Raw genomic sequence first — 23,030 nt, 5'->3', positions numbered from 1 at the left:
GCAGATTCACAGGGTATTTCTGCAATATGCAAAATATTACATGTATCAGAGTTGGCACTGCAATTTGGAGCTTTATTACAGTGTACCTACCAGATTAGAAGGCAACTTAAGATCAAAATGAGGTTTCAGACTGTGATGTTTACACCTGAACCTGTTGCTCCCCTGTGGTGGTTTTGTGTCACACACTCCTCTAAACTTTAGGAGGAGCCTTGTAAGAGCTGAGGACAATGCTGGGCACAGAACATCTCTCATGATGAGGGCTGCCCCTGTGGTTTTGGGCCCTGTAATTATGTTAATGTCTTCAACAAGCTCAGCTGTGCTCCATGTGGATAGACGCTATCTTCTGCAGAAAAAACATAGCAGGAAGTAGGCAGCATGTGATTCATGTCTGGTGAAATGCTGCCTCTAATGAATTTTGGTGAAAGCAGATGTGTCTTAGACACACACGTGTGTTCTGTGAAGTATGCTTTCCAAGCATCTGGCTCAGTGTAGTGTGGCTCTGAGACTGCAGTTGTACTTTTAGAGGAGATAGATTGACAGCTCTTGACACCAAAGAGCTTTGTTTATCTTTATAATAGGTACAGTGTAAGGAACAGGCAGAATTTTTTATTATTACTTTTCAGAAATCTATTGTGTATTTATTTACTACCCATTCACAAATCATACCCCAACAGTCATCTGGACAACTGCTGCTGGGGTAGGAAAGGAATTTATTTTGATTGCTAATGAAACCATCAGGAAAACTTTAGCTGTGATGCAGACACCTATTGGTCTGACCTGTAGTTTTGGATAGAGATTTTAAACTCATTTACTGTGGCTGTGATGGGAATCAAACAGCTCTCAAATGATAATAGTTGTCTGCCTGGACTACATTTTAAACAATCTCATGCTAGTGAACGGTGCCTTGTTAATTCTGAGATTAAAAAAAAGAGAGAAATGTCACTTGTTTTTTTGGCATACTCTCTCTCTTGTGTATTTTGTTTATGATAGGAAAGCTATTAAATCGATAACTTTTCTGTTTAACATCTAACATGTCAGAGGCGCCAGAGGTATTAGACTGAGGAAAAATGCAGAAACACCAAAAAGAAAGCAAATAGTAAAGTTGGTATCAATGGACACATGCTTGCTTTCTCTCTCTGTATATGCATACATATGTGTGTGCAAATGAACACAGGAAAAATAAACAAGGTCAAATAAACAGTTCTAGCAAATACTGCTCACAGTTGTTTCCACAAAAAGTAATGGCTTTTTTGTTTTTTTTTTTGTTTGTTTTTGGTGTTTTTTTTTGGTATAAGTAGTCCCTTACAATTGTTTCATCATCATGTTGCTTTAAGAGAAAAGTATGCAGTGGATCAAATCATGTAGCTAATAAAGAGACTTCTTATGCTCATCTGAATTTAGGATGACAATTGTATCCAGCACCTGAGGAAAAGAAGCAGAAAGCGAAAAGATGACTGCTTTCATACCCTCTTTCTTAGAAAAAAATATGAATGATATTCAATAAAGGCAGGTATTCTTTGAGGTAAAGAAGTGACAGCAAAGTGCCCAGCTGACAACAGGAAGCCAGGAATGTAAAATTAATATTCAGTCTTAGCCTATTTTTCCTTTCTGGCACTACACTTAAATTACTTTAAACAGCTTTTATCTTTAAATAATAGCTCCATGCAGAATTGCAAAAGCCTTGTCCTACACACTGATACTGATGATATAAGCACTATTAAACAAATTAATTTGAAATTTCTTGTCTGTGTCATTATCATTCTTGAATGAAAAATGGATCAATGAGAAAATATTTCTCTAAGTCCAAATGATATTTCCTGAAGACTAAACAGCATGCACTGAGATGATTTTAAATGCTGTAAGCATGAAGCATGAACATCTTTGCTATAAAAACTTGAACATTGTTAAAAAATCATGCAAATTTTTTCATCCAACTGATTGATTAAAGAATGCAGAGAATACGGGCTTCCAAGGAAGAGGCAGTTTGTAAATATTTCAGGAAAGACAAAGCTGATAGTCTTACAAACTCTTTGTGTTTGTAGATGGTTGAATAATGCTCATGGAATTGTATGAATAATGGGGGGCTAGCTACAAAGGCAAGTAAAAGTTGTACATGGAAAACAAGGCAAAGTTGCCAGCTAGAATTAGAAAAATAAGGGGGTTTTGATTATTTCCTGTGTTACGCTTACATAAGGACATAAGGATTTTATTATGGTATATGCTTTTAGAAAACACTCTTGATTTGGACCACAATGGTATGACTTGCTGCTTGTATGGATTGCAAGTTTTCTTTTCCATGGTACAAAAAACTGTGTTCAGAAATGACATTTGCTTTGCTGGATAACTGGTAATTTTATGTGGCAGTTAGTTATAGGTGAAACTGATATGAAAAATATCACAGCAATTTGGAGATGTTTTGTAAATCCTTTTGATGTGATCTTGCTTGAATGAATATGTTTTTGCCTTTAATAAATGAATCAATAAATGATCAGACATTAGTTCACAAAGTTTGGAGTCCTGTTGATTTTCAAATTCCTAAGTTCACTGAATTGGTAAATAAACTTCATTGCCCCCTGGAAAAACATTTCCTACCTGACACACTGGTAGGGAATGTGTCTGGAGTGGTATGTTTGCTGAGGTGTGCTCCCACAAAAAGCACATGTGGGACCACAAGTGATCTTGTCCTTCAGCCAAGGCAGTGCTCCACAGCAGGAGGAGAAGCTCCTGCTTTCTCTTCCTTGGGCTGCTGTAGTAATGTAGCTCCAAAATTTGACATTATGAAATGCATGGAATATAGCTGTGCTGAAGAGTGGGAAGTTCAGAGAGCAGGCTTGATGTAATTTTGCTTATGCCTACGATAATGGCTGGACAAAAGGAAGAATTTGTGGTGTCTCTCCTGTCATCTGGAGAACTGAGCAAAAGGCTGAAAGTTATTACTGACTGTCATTCCCCACAGCACCCCTTGAAGGACATAAGGTAAATGTCATCGACTCCTTTTAAATCAACACAGCTTTTTGACTTCAGTGAACTCAAGTTGATTTACACCGGCTGATAATTTGGCTGTTTCTTAAAAGCATGAGTTCTGAAATCTAATGCTTGGTGGACTTGCCCAGCGCTATTGGAAATCAGCACGATTCTTGCCATTGACTTTATTGGACAATGGCCCTGGTGAGTTATCACTGAACGTTGTGTCCTGCAACATACCAGACAGCAATCAATAATGCTTCATCATGCAGACAGGAAGCTTGCTGTTACAAGAAAGATTTATCATTTTTTACCATCTTACAAAACTTGCAAATTTCCAGCTCTGTGGTGCCTTTTAAGATATTTTAAATCACCTGCTCACTTGAAAGCATGACAATCACTCATCTTTATGTTGGTGATTGCTGTAGTCCCACAGTTCAAATACTAATTTTATTTTAATATAAAGGATATTATCATATAAGCATAAATATATAGTTAGTTAAGCATTCCTTTTATCTATTCAAGAGAATTTCATAATTACCAAATGAGAATGATACTGTACACTGAGTAGATTTCAGGATTATAATTGAAAGTAGCAGACTTCAGGATTACAATTGAAATAGTATAGCATTGCCCTAATATCCTAAAATGTCTTTATTTTTGTTCTTTGGAATTTTACTAGGGTGACAACATAAAGGAAAATCACTTCTTAAAATCTTAGAGCCTTAAGATTTATTTTAGATGCCTTTATAGTTGTGAAAGGGAATGTGGATTTCTGTTTTTCTATTGAAACAGAAGATAAAGCCTTGCTACAGCTTTACCCTGAGATGCTTAGTTTTGGCTTGTGACAAAAAAAAAAAACAGGAAGAGTTTTAGTAAAATATAAATATGATAAAGCTCATGTTTTGTTTTATTTATCTTATCTTGTATTTTATGGCTTTACTATTTTGTTCATTTTATGTTTTGAGACATGAATTACCAATCTCTGGGCATACCAGGGTAGTGCTGGGAGAAATTCCTGATAGGTGGGATAGTCTTGCTTTGTTTCGTTTCTGAATTATTTTTAAAGAACACAAAAGACATCGACTGTATGAAGTTATTAGTTCCTCTAAAGATTACTCTTCTGAAAAAGCTGGAGAGCCAGAATCATTATTTTATTCATGAGGAATAATCAGTGTTTCATAGAGATAAGTTGGATTTTTATAAATATCTCTGTGACCATAATGAAACTTCTTAAACTTAAGAAAAAATATATATAATGCGAGTAGTTTCTTCAGCTGTGTTTGCAGTTCACATGATTAGAAAGAAATAATTCAAAGAAATAGTTATTAAGGATGGTAAAATATATGCATACTCAGAGCTATGCATAAGCAATTTCCAGAGACACTACAGGATTTGGTTTTCTCCTTGTTTCCCCACTTCAACTCACCTTTCTGCTCTCTGAAAGGGTATTCCTTTTCTCTTGCTGGCCTTGGTAATACTGTTCACTACAGACTCCAGGTTTGGGTACCTCTGGTACCTGGGAAAAAGATACTTCTCTCCTGCCCATCTCCTCTCTCCACCCCCTTTCTCTCTTCCACCTCCCACCCCCCTCCCAAAGGATTTCTTCAAATATCATTTAGTTTCCTTTAGTTTTTGCTTTTTGCAACTAAACTATAAGCAAAATACTTCTGGAGAAGAAACTGTACACAAACATGGATACTAATTCACTAGTTCATTTTAAACTGTTTAGCTTAAAAACATAGCCATAGGGAAAAAGACTATAGAGAATCACACTGGTTTTTTCCTTATTCTTTCTTTGGTAATTCTAGAGAGTGATAAGCATCATCTATCTAGTAATTTTCACTGTATCACTTACAGTACTCATACAAGCACCCTTACTTTTAGACATACAGATATCAACAAAGTACCATATCAGAGGGGAAAAAAGGTTAATATGACTAACTTTAAATCCACCTAATTAAGCTATTAATGATTCTAGAATGGATCTAATATGGATGCCCCTGTGGCCTCAGATCTGTGGAGACCCAGTCACACACATTTCAGAAGATGATTTCTGTGATTTCAGCATGGCTCCACTTAGGCGATCTGCCTTCACAGAGCCTGATGCAGGATCAGCAGCTTCAATTGGGAGCTGGGGGAAAAATATGGTTGTAGGCTGTAGGAAAGTGCGTATAACATTACTTCTCATGTCAATTCACTGCTTCAAACTCCACTTGAATATAAAATCAGTGATGCCAATTACATGTCAACATACTGGGTTTTTATAGGACCCAGTTCTACTCAGTGCACGGGATATGACATCAAGAATTACTACTGGTGGTGGGTGACCATCAAACTTAATGTAAATTGAAGAACAGTATTCCACCCTAAGTGCACATATATACATGCACACACACGTATTCTAATTATTTGCTAATTCTTTTGATTCCTGGAGTACTGATGTTTCAGACGTTTCTCCTGAATTTCATGTTTATGTGAAGCACTAAAATTAGGATGATTAATGGGAATCTTCATGCAAGAAGTTGAGGTCAGGCACTGAAAGTGTGAGGAAAATATCAGCTCTCCCTCTTTGGGTACTGCAGGAAGATTCCAGTAGCCACCAGGGGAATTTTTGTCTTGACTGACAGGGTTTTGATTTTTGATCCTTACTAATTTAGTTCTTGCTCTCTTCATTGATATTGCCAAATTATGTCAAATTACTGCACTGAGAACATGAACTTCTGGGTGGATTTCTGGTTAGTCAGCAGAGACTGATAATGTGTGATCAGATTGACCCTGGTGAGACCCAAACTGCTGATCCTAAAGTGAGATTATCCTAATCCTGTTGCTGAAACACTGAATCCTCTAGCTCCCCTCTCTTGTATTTAACGCATTAGAAAATAAATAAACATAATCTCTAGTAAGTGTTTTTGAGCTTGAGAAACATCTGAGCTATTTGCCAACCGCCTTTCTTGACTGGCTTTGAAACCCTGATCTTCAGTCTGGACAGAGATTAGCACTGTGTGTGCTGATGGGTTTTGGAGGTTGTTTTTTATTGTATTTTTTTTAAATTCCGTTTAGAGGCTGTTGCCTCAATCTTCAGTACTCGCCTGTGGCGGATGCAGTGGGTGTTGCAGCCAGGGAGCATAGTGCATCCCTGGAGGCTGTGCCAAGAGACCACTCTGCCTGCTGTGTGCAAGAGACTGTCTGGGATCTCTGAGGGAATGGTTAGGCAAGCTGGGTAGCAAGGACCCACTCAGCTCAGCCAAAGAGAGGTTGAATAAAGACACCTGGAAATAGTGTGGGCTTTCTTTCTGAGTCCCAGGAATCAAAAAGGGTGTTTGAGGTGATGGCATCTGCACCAGAATTCCTTAGAAGACATATTAGGAATTTTTGTGAGGATAGTATTTTCATTCTATCCTAAGATACTTTTAATTATTGATATGATTATTTAATTTAATTATTTAATAAATGACATTCCAAAGTGATGACTTTTCAGGCACAGCAGATGCATAGCACTGTGTCTCGGTTACCTTTTCAGGAAAAATGTAAAGCATTATATTCCCCAATGGGTACTGAGTTGCTAAGAATAATTTTTAAAAGTATTCCTCTTAAAGAGGATCTCTGGGTTCTCTGTAATTAGGCAATAGTATCTGCAAGCCACAGCTGCTTGTCAATCTTCCCACCCTCTCACTCTCAGCTCCACCTCACTTTTTTCTACCCTGTTTTCTATTTTTAAAGTTTAGGAGTTGGTTTTATTTTCCCATATCTGTATTGCACTAATCTGTACAGTAGGAGGAAAATCCCTCAAGGACATTTGTTTCAGAAAGTACTTTAATATATAGCACAATGATATTTCAAATACTCTAACATATATGTGTCTCTTCCTTTCCCCTCCCCCCGCCCTCGAGTTCTTGTGCAGGACTATTTATTGTTTATTTATAACAATTACTATAATATTTATAGTAAATATTTACCTCCCCCAAATATTTAATCAAAAAGATGAATTTTTACAGAGAAACACAAATACTACAGGAATGAATGCTGATAGTTTTCCTCATTTCCTTTCAGATACCGGATAGCTTCAGAATAGTTCAGAATTTTTCTGATTTATAAAACAGGTGGAATATTGATCTGACAATACCAACCATTCTATAATAACACTAGGTAATGTCAAAAAGGATTTCACTAGAAAGATTTTTTTTCTAATGAATGGGACATTGCGAAAGGCCTCTGGATGGTTATATATAGCCTGTTTGGAGAATCTCTTGTTTAAGACCATTCTTCAGGTGTGCACACTGAATGAAAGGGGGTAGATACTGAAGGTGGAGTTGTCAGCCCATCATTGAAGACTTTGTGGGGGAAAAGGTATGTCTTCTCCTAAGCTTCTTTTTCCATGAAAAAAATTAAAGGAAAAAGCTTCCTCCACACACAGGAAAGGATTTTTTTCTTTATTATTGTTCTATTTTGCCTTTCTTCCAGCTCTAACTGGCACTACTTTTATGCTGTACAGTGGAGAATTTTATATCTATGGGCAGTCAGTAGCCTAGGAAAAGCATGAAATTTAAAAAAAAAACACACCAAATATCCATTTCATCTTGGTAGTTCTTTAAAATGTTAGGCTTTTAAAGTCCCTTTTTTAGGCATGGATAATCTGTCTGAATTTTATCACTAAATCTTCCCCATCCTGGTCTCTTAGAGGAAAAATGTAACACGTTTGAATCAAAGAAGCAGTCTTCTGGCACCTGAAGTTTTAACACTGGCAGCTGCTGGCTACGTGTTAGGCTGGTGACTGTCCTAGAATAAATCCGAGGAAGATGTTAGCAGGCAGAGGAAGAGGTCAAAGGTAGCTGACAAAGAAATGGTAGCACACTGAGCAACTGAAAGATGCCTCACCAGCTGCTTGGCCATTGCCTTCTCCTACATACTATATCAGAAAATGTGCGGTGTGTATATGTGTCTAAAAAATAAACTAGTTTATAAAAGGAATGGTAGATCTAATGGCAAAGTAACAAATTGAAAGATATTTAGAATATTAGCAGATGAATCTATCATCATGAATGTGCACAAGTCCATGAGACCTAATGAAATCCATCCGTGGGTCCTGAAGGAGCTGGTGAATGAAGATGTTAAGCCACTGTCTATCATACTTGAAAAATCATGGCAGTCAGGTGAAGTTCCCAACGACTGGAAAAAGGGAAATATAACCCCCATTTTCAAGAAGGGGAAAATGGATGACTGAGGGAGCTACAGATCAGTCAGTCTCACCTCTGTGCCTGGCAAAATCTTGGTGCAGATTCTCCTGGAAGGCATGCTAAGGCACATGAAAAACAACAAGGTGCTTGGTGACAGCCAGCATGGCTTCACTAGGGGGAAATCCTGCCTGACCAATTTGGTGGCCTTCTGTGATGGGGCTACAGAACTGAAGAAAAGATTCAGAGCAGCCTTGCGGAGAAGGACTTGGGGGTGTTGGTCGATGAGAAAATGAACATGAGCCGGCTTCAGTGTGCGCTTGCAGCCCAGAAAGGCAACCGTATCCTGGGCTGCATCAAAAGGAACGTGACCAGCAGGTCGAAGGAGGTGATCCTGCCCCTCTACTCTGCTCTCATGAGACCTCACCTGGAGTATTGTGTGCAGTTCTGGTGTCCTCAACATAAAAAGGACATGGAACTGTTGGAACAAGTCCAGAGGAGGGCCACGAGGATGGTCAGGGGACTGGAGCACCTCCTGTATGAAGAGAGGCTGAGAAAGTTGGGGCTGTTCAGCCTGGAGAAGAGAAGGCTGCGTGGAGACCTCATAGCAGCCTTCCAGTATCTGAAGGGGGCCTATAGGGATTCTGGGGAGGGACGCTTCATTAGGGACTGTAGTGATAGGACAAGTTGTAACTGGTTAAAACTTAAACAGGGGAAGTTTAGATTGGGTATAAGGAAGAAGTTCTTTACTGTGAGGGTGGTGAGGCACTGGTATGGTTTGTCCAGGGAAGTTGTGAAGGCTCCATCCCTTTATGTTCAAGGCCAAGTTGAACAGAGCCTTGGGTGACATGGTTTAGTGTGAGGTGTCCCTGCCCATGGCAGGGGGGTTGGAACTAGATGATCTTAAGGTCCTTTCCAACCCTAACTATTCTATGATTCTATGGTATAGTAGATGTGTCATGCTTCCACTTTTCTTCCACAGTTTTAGCAGGCTGTCTTTTCATTTTATCCTATTTCATTATATCACATTTGACTTATTAACCTATGTGGTTGGGAAAAAAAATGGAAAAATATCCCTTTGGAATAACTTCTAATAGAAGACCTTTGTGTGCATTTTTAGAGTTGCTAAGAATTTTTAATGTACTCTCTGATTTTCTTGTCTATTCAATATCCACCTGTAACATTTTTAGTAGACAAAATACAAAAAGTTAATAATTCATAACATTTCATTTTGTTTACTGATTTAAAATGTTTCTCTATTTGAAAATCATTTTTCCAATGAAGTTTGCTCTTGTGGTCAAATTAAATAAGGGCATGCTGCAGACTTAAGCAAATATTATTTTCATGTGACTCACACAAAGAGTTAGCTCGCCTTTAATTTGGGTTTTTAAAATGTTTAAGTCACCCAATCAAAGAACAGAAGCAATATAGCATGACTTATATAAATAATACAATATGAATTGCAGGTTCAATGATAAAAATCAGCTTAAAGTAGTTGTTTGTGAATAATAAGCGCTGGATACTTTTGATAACAAAATGTACTCCTCAGTGTTAAATGAAGTGTTTGATCAACATGGCCTTTTTATAATTGTGAATGCTTAATTTCTTTACTCAGTGAAGTAAATATTATTTTTCATTTTGAAATAGATAGCAGTTAATCATAAATGGTCTAATTTGCTACTCTTATATAGGTCTTTATCTGACAAGTTTGGCAAAGGAGGAGATGGAGGAAGTATCTTTATCATAGACACCACAAGCTTTCAAGCAAAAATGATGCGATTTCTTTTCTGTCTTGGCATTTGTTTCTTTTTAAAATCAAGTTCTGCCTTTTTCAAAAATATATACCCACTTCCTATTACTGATGAGCAGGCATCACTGTAGACAAAGGCATAAAGGTGTACTTTGTGGTGGCAGAGCCGGTGCCTCACAAGTTGGCAGTTTCTGTACTGCTGCAGTACAAAATAAAAAGCTTGAGAACTCATTGCCTCTGCAAAATTGGAGGGCGCTGTCTGTGCCACAAAGAAGGGAGAAATCATCTCATCTCCATTTCCAAGAGCTGCTAATTACATGCAGCATATTAAATCAAGTCTTCTTGGGGAAAATCTTCCTTAATTAATTAATTTAATTAGCAATAAGGCAAGAGAGGGAGATATGTTTATCAGGAGATAATCATACCTTTGGGACACTGGATTGCAAACACAAGCTTTGCTTTACCTTTTTTAGGGTTGTGGTTTACCACTTTTATGGGGTCTTAATAAATAACATATAGATGTATTAAACTGTATTACATTCAGTGCTGGGCTTACTCCTAAAATCTCCTTTAGAACAAAATGATTTTAATCTGAAATGAAACAAGTGACTTACAGACTGTTTGAGTGTAATAACTAGGTGGAACTCACGTAGTATAATGTAGCCTCCTATAAACTGTACTGCTGGAGAATAGTCCCAGATAGATATAAGAAAAAAAAAAAATAATAATTGGGAAAATACCCTTCTATTTTGCCATTTTTCCTGTAACACATCTCTTTTACTTGCAGTGTGTGAAGCAAATGATCTCAAATTAATTATTTAAGTAAGTAGTTTTCAACAACTATTGAATTAGATGGCCACATTTCTTCTTTGAAAAGCAAAGGAAATCTTTGCTCAGTAATGCTGGGTTCATGTGGTGGTTGAGGTTTTTTTGGCTAGATGCGGGCTGTGATCTGACTTGCACACCTTGGTAGGCTGTAACTTCGAGTGTCCTGAGGCAAAGCCAGACTGGAAATACGCTTCTGCATCACCTGCACAAATCCCGGGGCTGCATCACTTTACAGCATGGTACTTCAAGCTACTGAACAAGGTACAACCATACAGTGCCTTTAAAACTGTCTGCTATAATTTATCCATAAGAGGGTTAATCTTTTAGATTTGGTGCTTAAGAATTGCCATAGCTAAAAAATAAAAGCATGTCTCTCAAGAAAACCTTGAGGTAACTGAGCATTTAACATGCACAAAGGAATACTATATCTGGCTGTGCTCAGAACTAGTCAGTTTTGACTTATCTTCATTTATTTCCTTTATGAGCTTAAATATTCCATTCAGCATTAGCATATTTTCTTTTCACTGATATTTTGCAACAAAATGAATCATACAACACAGGAATTTTCTTGCCCACCTCATTCAGCACTCACCCTAAACCGAAATTGTTTCAATACTCTCTATCAATATTTTCTAATGTAACTGAAACGGTTTCTATACTCTCTTTCTGTACTTTCTAATGTAACTGAATATCCAAAGCTTTTGCTCCTCAGTGAAGTGATAGCACTGTATCTCACATCCATTGTGAGATTCCAGCACAGTGAAACTCACTACTGCTGCATCCAAACACCTCTAATGTTGTTTACTCCCTCCCTTGTCTGGTTTGCTTACTTTCTTCCCCCTCTGCTTTTTGCACTGTCAAAGTGTGTTCCCTATTCCATTACAGTAGCCTTATTGTTGTTACAATAATGTAGATTATGTCTACTAGTGAAGAGGTACATGACCTCTTCTACCTGTGCTCCTTGAGATTTCTATGTGATCCAGCTCCCATGCAGCAGCAGCACATCTGTGTGATCAGGGTGGTATGCTTAAACTGATATATTCTGCTTCTTATCCTTTCTGTTCCTCTCTCCTACTCCAGCTTTCTTCGCATTTGTAAGTCTTTCAGGTTCTGTGAATTTTAAGACTCAATACAATTCATGTTAGTCATGTTGATGTCAGTCCCTTACCTCTAGCACAAGAAGCATGAAAGGAAAGACAGTCATAAAACAGTATAGGGAAAAAATGAAGCCATCAAACTGGAAAACAGAGGTTTGTTTATAAACTCTATAAACAGAGATCACCTAAATCAACAAGATGACAGCAGAGTAATCCTCATTGTGTGCTTTAATTAAATTGAATGATCCTCAAAAGTGGCATCACCTTAACAAAAAGTGAGACTTACTGCTGGTCATTTAATACTTCAGCTCTTATACTGTCACTTAAGGGATTTAGGAGTCCTTCACATCATGCTTTTGGATTTGATGAGTTGGATTGACTCTGCTGTGTCCTATTTGCTCTGTTGGGCTAAAGAGAAAGGAAGCAATGTGAGACAAATAAACATTAAGATCTACTTTTTTCCTAAAGCATAATATTCTCTCAGTGAGCATAATATTCTCTCAAGTGAGACTCAGTACTGCACATCCAACAGGAGGAGATCAGGCATCTGCTGAAGATTTCTGACGTCAGCAGAAACAATACTAAAAAATTACGGTAATTTTGAAAACTAGCATGACTTCTTGCTCCGAGTAAAACATTTATGTATCTCTTCTTTTCCCTTACTTATCTCAAGTGCCCCAGATGATAGCTGAATGGGTGCCTACAAGACTGCAAAGAGGCAGAAGGTTCTGAAAATGACATCCAGGCACCATGAAATTACAGTCTTCAGAGCATATCAGTAAGAAGCTAATTCCATATAATTTCTCACTCTAGTTACAATTTTGGTCCTGACAAAGAGGTGTCAGAATCTTAATGCCCATTCTATTTTGTGATTTATGATATCTTGCTATAGTTCTTTGACCTTTTTAATATGCTGTATTTTGGTTGGATGGTTATTCCACCCTTTTTGCCAAAAGTGAATTTTCAAAGAATGAAAGTGGTGAGGAAGAAGTTACACTGAAATATTTACAAATGGGTAACTTTGTGTGGGAATATGGGGTGGAGAGGGGAAGGAAGACAACAATTCGACGTAACAGGAATAAAAATTTAAAAAAAAAGAAAGAGCTGTTGCTTTGAAGGTTTTGGCTGAAAGAGAAATTCATATTAATTTATCCTATTGGACATTACTTTTCAGCTTTAAATAACTTGAGCAGTAAGTTCAAGGCAAAAAAAAAAAAATCAGAAGTGGATTTTTAGTTATGTTATAGTCCTGATTTGCAATCACGCCATTAGTCCTACCATACTTGATTCAGTTATATTATCCCCATCACACTCTTAAGTGATATGCTTAGCTACAGATTTTGGAGGTCTTGCTTGTGAATCTTTCTATGGGATCTGTTGTCTGCTTTTGGCAAGATGCTCTGTTGAGCTCTTCAGTTGGATCATTCAATATGTGGCACAGAAGTGGTGCAAGAAAGGAAGGGAGCACAATAAATCTCATGATTTATCTATCTTGGACTCTGAATAGAGTTAGCTCTTGACACAGGTTTCTTCTCTAATAGCCCTGGCAGAGCATTTTTTTTTGGATTCCTGGAAAAGGTGTTTGCATACTCTTTATACAAAATTGTGGTGGCTATCCTGTGTTCAATAGCCATCAAGCCTGTAGCCTAACTTTAGGTGAGGCTCGATACAGAACAACTATGATATTTTACCAGATGCATTAGAAGGGTAACAATAAGTCTAGGAGTAGGATGCTTCAATATAGTACTTGTTAGGGACAAATGCATTTCATTCAGCCTACTTGCCAGGTTTTCTCTGGCTATCAAACATGTTGGTTCTGAAGCACAGCTGTTATATTAAAGCCCAGCTCAACTGACTGTAGTTGGACATATGCCCAATGAGAATATGGTTCTTCAACTGCATATCACAGGCACACCAGGAATCCAGCTTAAGTGCTGTGAATACACATCTTGCTGCATGGATGTCAACAGGGCTCCGCACCGACTCTCTGGAGACATGCCGTGTAGCTGTCGTATCTGCTGATAAAATGAGAAGGCAGGATGTGGATAACAGTGCACACGTACTAATTGTGCCACAGTTATTAGCTGGTAAATTATTAGCTGGTAAATGTTGGCAAGCTCCTCCAAACTGCTGTTTCAATATTGCTGTTGTTAGCTCTGTGACTCCCTGTGACAGCATGTGGTCCGTGATGGATTGGTAGGTTGTAGGAGCTCTTGAAAGGACACAGATTGGGGTTGGGAGTGATGTGGGGGGATATGGTCAGCACCGTTTTAACCCATGTTATACTTATGGAGGTTTAAGTGTCTCAGATGTAAGATGTTTCTGCCTAACTACTGTTTAGTAAGGACTTGCACCACTTCCTGTGTCTCATGATCTGGGTATGAGACCTCTATAATACAGTATAACCTGTTCAACAAAGTAGGTAAAACATGTTTACTAGATTTTATACTATCTTGAATACACAAGGTAAGTCAATATTAATTTCTTTAGTAGGAAGAAAAAATTGTCATACATGCATAACTATTTTTAATCTAGTTTTTTAATTTTTCTCAGACTGCTTTTTCCAGTTCTGACTCTAGTTCTGGTTCCAGTTACCTTGTAGCTACCTCCTTAGATAAGGTATTCAGAAATCAAAAGTGCTAATAATTTCCATGGAGTCTTTTTTCAAGGGAGGGGAGAGAAAAGAGGGGGAGAAAGGGATAGTTCAGATCTTCACTGTTGCATATTTGGAGCTGTTCATCACTCTTACAAGATCATCTATTTGAATATGAATTCATGTTGTAAAATTAACGCATTAAAGGTCTGCATCAATCATATTGAAAAGCTAGCAAAAATGAAATATAACATTCATTTTATCCCAGTTTATAAAGAAAAATGTCTTCCAAGAAGAAGCAGATTACATTTTTATATAAACAAACGTCCAGACTTAAGTGAATTACCAGGGTATTTGAGAGATTGACTATCAAAAAATTTCAGATACTTAATGAATTCCTTGTAGCATAATCTGCCAAACGTCTTCCTTAACAGTTATCTGAAAATATTTCATAACTTTTCAACTTAACTTAAAGGAAATTTATTATCCACCTGTGATTTAATCCTAGTTTGAAAAAGAATAGAGTTCACAGCTTAAGCTTTTAAATTCACAAGGGAATGACTCTGCTGTGAGCCAAAAGAGCTAATTATTAAACATTTATACAGCCTTCTTCTCACAAAGAGAATATCTGATGGCTCAGATTGCTGCTTAATGCACACTGGTGAGTGGAACGGTGTCCACATGTCTCTCTCTTTCTTCAAAACCTGAGTCCTGAAACAAAGCTCCTGTGAATTCTCCAGCAAGTCAGGAGGCAGTGTGAGACTGGAAGATGAAATAAACAGCTTTGGTATGAGGTCCAGGTTGGACAGGATCTAGCAGAAAAGAGAGACAGGTAGAAGAGACTTGTATGGGAAGGAGTCGGATACAGCCAGTGTTTTACAAGCCAGTTCATTCTTTTCTGATGCTTATGTTGCCATCAATATAAATTTGATTTTTCACTCCTTTGTGACCAAGTGAATTAGGTGCTAGCTAACAAATAGGAAGTTAGTGATAGTGCTCAGACTTTAATGATGCTAGAATAATTGAGATTAAAATATTTTTTATGCATATCTGAAACAATCATGGTTTCGTACTTAACCTTCTCCAGTCATGAGTGTTTGTTTCCTCTTTTAATGATTGGTTTGGATTAACACATGCATTCCTTAAATAAATATTCTATATTTATATCTGTTTTAAAAGGGCAGCATAGAAAATTGCTGAAGATAGAAAAAAGCATAATGGATAAATATTTGCTGATAATTTGGGTTTTGTTGTTATTTTGTGAAGTATAGACTCCATTGAAAAGTCAAAGGTGGTAAGAAAGTTGATGATTGTTAAATGTTACATTTTTTCGGTGATGTTACTGTCTACTAGGCAAATATGGAAGTTTAGATGTGGCTGATCAGATCTTGCAAAATGATGTTTAGGACTGATGTAGTACCTGTGCTTGATTCCATACTCTGATACTATCAATGAAGGAAATTGAAAGACATCTCTGAAAAAACAAAGGGGTAGTGGGTTTAAATTCAGAACAGGAGTTTTGCAGAGAAGAGATGGTGATAGAAGTTGAATGAAATGAAGCTCATAAGATGATAAATTTAAAAAGTCATAAGATTTTTCCTGTTTCCTGCCAACTTTATAAATTTTCAAAACATTTTACAAGCTTATTAGAAAAGTGCACATTTTGACCTAGTTGATCATCCTCCCACAGAGCCAGAATATGTTGCTTGTCATACCTTATGTCAGACTCCTGGCTACAGCAGTATGAATATTAGTTATTCCTTTAGGAAAAATGCAAATATCTATTTTGTCAGAATCAATAAATGTATAAATAATTGGTTTGCTGCAGTTTAGTATAAAGTATACTTTAAATTAATCTTTAAAAAGGTAAAATGCTCTCTATTATTGTAGGTAACAGCTTGTCTAAACTGTCCAGAATGACAAATGAATGAGATAACAGAAATGCCTATCACTTCTTCATTGTGCTCAGCATAAAAGGTTTTTTTTCCTCCCCTGAAGCCCACAAAAGCAATATATTTGATTTGAATATTAATGTTTCACTCTGAAATAATTAATTTAAATATAAATTTTATTCATTTACTATTGTAAGGGACAGTACAGAGAAAAAAGGTGGAGTATAAAACATAATGAGTAGCATCAGCCTAATAAATGATGGAGTAAGACACCAGAAAAAATAAATATGTTTACTCTTCATTTCAAATTTATGCCACATTTACCTGTATGATACTAAAAATAGCTATATTATATGCTGTTCTTATTTATCTGTAAGTTACAAAATTATAGACAATTATCTATTATAATTTATTTATATTTGTGCACCAAACCTCCACAACAAGTAATATGGAGATCTAGTAATTTAATGAAGGCTGTAGAACACCATGAAAACAAATTGAAGATAAATTGGTAAAAAGGATGCTGAGAAGCTAATATCCATGCATTTTAAAAGTGTTTTAGGCAATCTGGAGGTGAGCTTCTTAAGAGGTAGTGAATAGTAGTTACTTCCACATAGTTGTTTGTACTTTGTGCGCTTGGGGGATGTATCAATCATGTTTCAATTATGCTTATTTTTTATGGTATTTTTGGCTTTTTCTACAGATATTTGTGTATCACAAGAGCTTTACCATCCCCTTTTTTTTACATGTAGGATTTCAGGATTTTCTTAAGAAAGCCACAAAAGATCCAACTTGATAAGCATTGTGATTCTATTTACAAAGAACTATTCTGTTGTAGTTTCAGAATATTGTTAGCAAGGAACATTTTAAATCAACTCAAAAGCTAACATTCTTAGAACTACTTTGGCTAATTATCCAGAAGCCATCAGGAGTTTGGAAATGTTAGCAGGAAAAAGTAACAAACCTCTGTTTGGCTTTTTTCCTGCTGCCTCCCTGGAGATAATTGATATGTGATGATTTATTTAAAATTTAAAATTTTCCTCAGGCTGCATGTTGGCAAGATATGTTGAGATCTGTCAGATGTTACATTTGTGAATGCAAAACATACTGTTTATAGGGTGGCTGATGACTGGAAGATCAGTGTAAGAAAACCTGAGAGTAAAGTGCTTCCTTTAAAGTGATGATTCACGTGGTAACTCTTTTTCATTTAAAAATGGATTCTGCACCTAAGATAGATGACAGCAGTCATTTCTCAATCCTACTAGCCCTCTAACCTTATTGTTGAATTTGAAGGATAACAGTAAGCACCTATCAGACCAAAACTGATTAGTCAGTACACGTCTAGATATAATGTGGTCTGCACACGAAAGTGCAGTCTTTGTTCATTATTCTACGTGGAAGTTCATGTTGTATTTGTGTAAAGATATTACACCTGTTTTTTCATTCCTTTACGTAGATTTAGGTGCTTAATCAAAAATCTGGATGTATGCAGGAGTAACATTCTGCTTTCCAGGATTACTCTTGAGGATGGACAGTTTGTGATCATTTTATGTGAGATGCTGCTTCAGTAGTACTTCTAGGTTCAAAACCTTTTGAGTATTTCAGGTGTCATTGACTATGTTAATTGTTTACATGTAAAAATAAGGTCCAAAAATAAGATGCAAGAAATATGTAGAAATATGAGTCCTAGTCATGTTTTATTATGTGTAGAAATACAAGGCTTGCACATGTTTTTATTGAAGTTGGCAGTAAATTGTAATTCATATTAGCTAAGGAATACCAAACCAACGAGAATGCAAACTTGATCTTCTCCTCTCATGGGCACTGGTAAAGGGGCTGAAGTGCTCCAGCTGGCTGTCATCTCAATTTCTGCCCCTTGTCCCTTAGGGATAAAGCAGGGAGGGGTAGTCAGCAGAGTCTTTTTTTTCTTTTCCCTAGGAAATACCATAACTGAGTAACTCAGGCAGTTTTAAGTACCTTTCCAGTCCAGCATCTTAAAAAAGTCTCTGTGTTGAGACACAAATGCTTGTAGATACAGTCACATTTAAATGCCATGCCTAAAAATCCCCAGAGGGGAGGGGTATGCAAATGAGGTCTCTTTAGAATAATTGAATTCTTCCTTTTCTTTTGACAGTGAATATAATTTTTTATTGTTGGCAATTTCTGGCTTTATGAGTTAGTATACAATTATAATTCATGCATATGTATTTACAAAAATGAATGACTGAGTGGTTTCCTGGGATTTTTACTGACTTTGTGATCTGAGTACCAATAAATATAAAAAATAAAAACCACAGTTAATAATAATTTCTATAAGACTTCTCAAAAATAGTAAGCCGTACATTAACATGCTGAAAAAATATTTAGGATAGACTATAAATGCTTCTATTTTAATGCTTTTCCAAAGAGAACTTTTCAAAATTAACAAATTTATCTAAGTTGATGGATAATATTTCATAAAATCAGAAATTCTCCTTGCCAGAGGATACAAGCCAAATCTTTTTAACTGAAATATTGTGCAATAATAAAACTGTAGAAAGAAATTAGTGCTATGTTAGTGTACACAGGCTAAAGTTAAAATAGGGGAAATGTTTAAGAATGTGCTAGGAATAAAACTCCAGAATGAAGCAGCAACCAGAGAGCTTTTGTGTGATGTAGCTACAGCAACACCAGACAAACCAAAATGTTCTAAAGATTAAGGGCTCCATTTTTTCTGAAGTCAGTAGCTACACTTTCTCTGATAGCAACTTGACTAAATTGCTTTACTGGTTCTTGCATTTATTTCTCTTAGTAAAATTGCCAGCCAGTTTATCATCGCAAAAGGAAAATTTTTCCACTCTTCCCTTGTTTCTTTCTGAATATTCCTATTTTCTTCCTTTTCCTTTGTCATAATTACAATGCTCTGATTTCGCCAGACAGTTTCATTACAAGATAAACCTTGATATCATCAGTGTTCACATTCTTCTGGAAGAATTGTCTTCTTGATGTAGCTCATATTGTGTGCATGGAAAAGTTAATGCTGAAGATATGACAATATGCACAGTGACTGTTGTCTGGTTTATGGAGAACCTCCCTGAAATGTGTTTTTTTGTTGTTTTTTTTTTGGGGGGAAAAACCTATCTAAAATGAAATCTTGATCTGAATTTAGTTATTTCTAACTGACTTTCTGCATTACAGCATTTTAGAAGCAATATGCAGTAGTTCTATGCCTTGTTCACATTAGAGCAGAGTTATGTCTTCTCTTCTCTCCCCCACCCCCAATATTTAACCATGAAACTAAGAGTTTAAAAAAAACATGTTAGTAGGCTGGAGGGCTACACAATGAAAACAATGGCTGCATGAAAACAATTTACCCTTACATAAAGAAAATGTAAATGCATGAACAAAAATTAAACTCCCAGCTGGAATGATCCAGAAGAACTACTTTAGTATAAGTTTTGAAATATTATTCCTTTCTCCTCCAAGCATTTTTTTGTTGAAAATACTTACTGTTGGTACAAAGCTAACTTTAAAAATCAAAATTATTTTTGTGCCAGAGCCACAAGCTTGCCAATGATTTCTGAATCATGTCCAAGAGTTAATCCTAACTTTAATATTTCTAATTAATTAATCTTGTCTATAACAATTGTAACCTGCAAAGGACGATATTGCTGTGGTGTTCATCTGCTTGTAAATAAATCCATTTTTACATCAGAAGTATTCTTAAACCTGGTGTCTAAAAGTTATTAATGCTTTAAATTGTGTCTGAACAGAAATCATTCTAAAGGAACCCTTTAATTCTCCAAGTAAACTTAAACCCCCAAACCATGTTTAAGAGGAAGAATTAACTCAGAACCCTTACTTACCATTTTACAAAAACCCATTTTAAGCTATTTTTTGATAGTAAGTTTAACAGAAATTTGAGTCAAAACAGAGTATGTACTTGATGCAAAGTGCACTGGAGCTCTATGAGCTCTGAAAACTTCAGTTTATCTCTCTGTGCTATAGCAGTAAATCCAAGCTGGTGATGAGCTGGCAAGGTTAATCCACAGAAAGACAGGTTTAGTTTTGGTAGGCAGTGATTGCAAACCAGCCAAACAGAGGGCACTTGTCCGTGCCTCCCCTCATAGCTTTAAAACTTGAGGACTCTCTAGCTCTTATTTGGTTTCCATAAGCAAGTCACAAAGACACCCGGGAGGATGTCAGACAGTCCTGCAAATAGTAGAAAACACTTTTTAACAAACTCATGCAAACTGTACTGTTTAGGACATGTTTGATGAATAGAAGGAAATAAGTTTACCAAATGACATTCCCATAAAATGCAGTTGGACTAAGTTCACCTAAGTTCAATTGAACAGATCAAAATTGTCTACTTCAATTTTTTTTAGTGTGAATGCTACTACTGCAATAAATAACACCAATTGTAAATTAATATTTTTCTATAAATTTCTCCCTTTTTTAAGGCAAGGTTTTAAAATGCATAATTTCCTTTTACAGAGTAATTTTATGTATTTTTGTTTTGATTGGAAACCAAACCAAATTATAAAATGTCAAAGACGGTCAATGATGAAATTTGCAGGGTTTCACCATGTGGTCAGAGGACTAGGAAAGAAATGCAGGGATCCTTTAGAGCACTGAGAAAAGCAAAATAAAAATGTTTGTCAAAGTCATGAGTGGTTATTCTAAATGTTAAAATTATTTATTTAAAAACAAATAAAAAGGAAGCAATTGTGAATTACACTGGGGGAATTGTATTATAAATATATTCTAAAAAATATTTACAGTGCAATTCAATCAACTGAATCTGTGGATATTGGATAAAGCTTTTTCTCAATGAAGCTGCAGAAATTTGTCATGACTGGTAGAACCAAAATAACAAATCATTATAATAAAACTGTTTTAAAAAAAAAGTCATTGCTGATTTATTCAGATTCGTTATGAGTAACTGAAATTTTCTTCAGTGACTATCTGATAAATGTATAAAGCCATTAAGCTAACAAAAGTCCTACATAATAAATGCAGAATAATAATTGCAGCCAGATGCATTAAATTAATTAAATCTCTCCTGAATCAATTTATGTTATAATGACTCTAGTCATGTGATTAGGTTCTCCTAAAACTATATTTTATCAAACTATCTGCAGTAGAGCCAGGCAAATGTTTCATAGAATCATAGAATCATAGAATAGTTAGGTTTGGAAAGGACCCTTAGATGATCTAGTTCCAACCCCCCTGCCATGGGCAGGGACACCTTACGCTAAATCATATCACCCAAGGCCTCGTCCAACCTGGTCTTGAACACTGCCAGGGCTGGAGCATTCACAACCTCCCTGGGCAAACCATTCCAGTGCCTCACCACCCACACAGGAAAGAATTTCTTCCTTATATCCAATCTAAACTTCCCCTGTTTATAACCCGTTCCCCCTTGTCCTGTCACTATAGTCCCTAATGAATAGTCTATCCCCAGCATCCTTGTATGCCCCCTTCAGATACTGGAAGGCTGCTACGAGGTCTCCACGCAGCCTTCTCTTCTCCAGGCTGAACGGCCCCAACTTTCTCAGCCTATCTTCATATGGGAGGTGTTCCAGTCCCCTGATCATCCTTGTGGCCCTCCTATGGACTTGTTCCAACAGTTCCATGTCCTTTTTATGTTGAGGACATGAGAACTGTACACAATACTCCAAGTGTCGTCTCATGAGAGCAGAGTAGAGTCATCCTTAATTTTATTCTGAAAAGTAATGACGATGAGGAATACTTCCCATGGTCAGTTTGTTTTCTGTGCTTTGAGTCAGATCTTCTACATTTTTCACCACCACGCTTTACCAAGTACTTTCTGTCTTGGAGTGCTTGACTATGGAGGCAGTGAAGAGGTGAGATATGCTGGATAATGCTGTGTCATGTCAGTGTGAGCTTTCTGCATGACACATGATCTTTAAAATATTTTAAAGGGCATGCTGGCCTAAAACCAGTTAATGGCAAATCCCCCCTAGATTCCAACAAGGCCAGAAAACAGCTTAGCAAATTTTTCTGCCATGTAGGAGTCTTTCACATCACTCATGGCTTATGGCAAAGGAACACAGTTTTTGCACAGTCTGTCCCCATGTTTGTGTTAATGCAGTAACACTTTAATTTATTTTTAGGAAATTAATTGGTTTTTTTAGGAAATTAATTGTTTTATTAGTTAATATCTTCTTTAACCTTTTGCAGTGATGCAGTTGTAGGAGAGAGAGGTAACTTGACAGGTGTATGAGAAAGGAGTTTTTTAGAAGTATAATATTCATACTAAATAATAATATTTATTTAGAAGTATAATAATAAACATTCTTTACCTGGGATTTGTTGGTTAAATACTGTTTATTAGAAATTTTACTTTTTAGGTCAAGCAGACCCTTGATTTTCCTCTTGTGATTGTTGAGGAATGTTTGTTTCTCTAATGAATACTCTGTACATTGTATAGTATGCCCATGCACATGCATAAATGAATATGTCAGGATACAAATTAAAAGGATCTTCTTTTAGCCAGGTTAAAGAAAGCAAAGTATGTAATCCATGAGATCAGCTTCTTATAAAAGCATATAATCTAAGCTAAAGTGTCATGATCAGTTTATGTCCTCAGATTATATGTAAGGTAGTACACCATGAATCATGGAAATACTGATTGTTTGCTGCAGCAAACACCTTTGCTTTTTCTAGGTTAGAAGAACACAGGAGTGCAGGATGCTCTGAATCATCTAGTCCCATCCAATGCAAATC

The 23,030-nt window shown here is 36.5% G+C and overlaps 1 long non-coding RNA gene across 2 annotated transcripts in view; it reads left to right on the top strand.

Moving 5' to 3' along the window:
- The window catches only part of LOC134160075 (uncharacterized), a 121,750-nt gene that overhangs the window by 83,492 nt on the left and 15,228 nt on the right, over positions 1-23,030 (top strand). Inside the window, exon 1 of one of the 2 annotated variants that reach the window (XR_009963424.1) lies at positions 12,342-12,591. The exons of the other annotated variant lie outside the window; for it this stretch is intronic. This is a non-coding gene — a long non-coding RNA (uncharacterized LOC134160075). Of the gene's footprint in view, positions 1-12,341; positions 12,592-23,030 lie in introns of those variants that run through there. 2 annotated transcript variants of the gene reach the window in all.

The sequence above is a fragment of the Pezoporus occidentalis genome, unplaced genomic scaffold, assembly GCF_034315485.1.
Source record: "Pezoporus occidentalis ecotype Australia unplaced genomic scaffold, CSIRO_AGI_Poc_V1 ctg156, whole genome shotgun sequence".
In the NCBI taxonomy this organism is placed as follows: domain Eukaryota; kingdom Metazoa; phylum Chordata; class Aves; order Psittaciformes; family Psittacidae; genus Pezoporus; species Pezoporus occidentalis.
The sequence above is the reverse complement of the archived record's forward strand: the minus strand, read 5'-3'. Positions and strand labels throughout refer to the sequence as shown.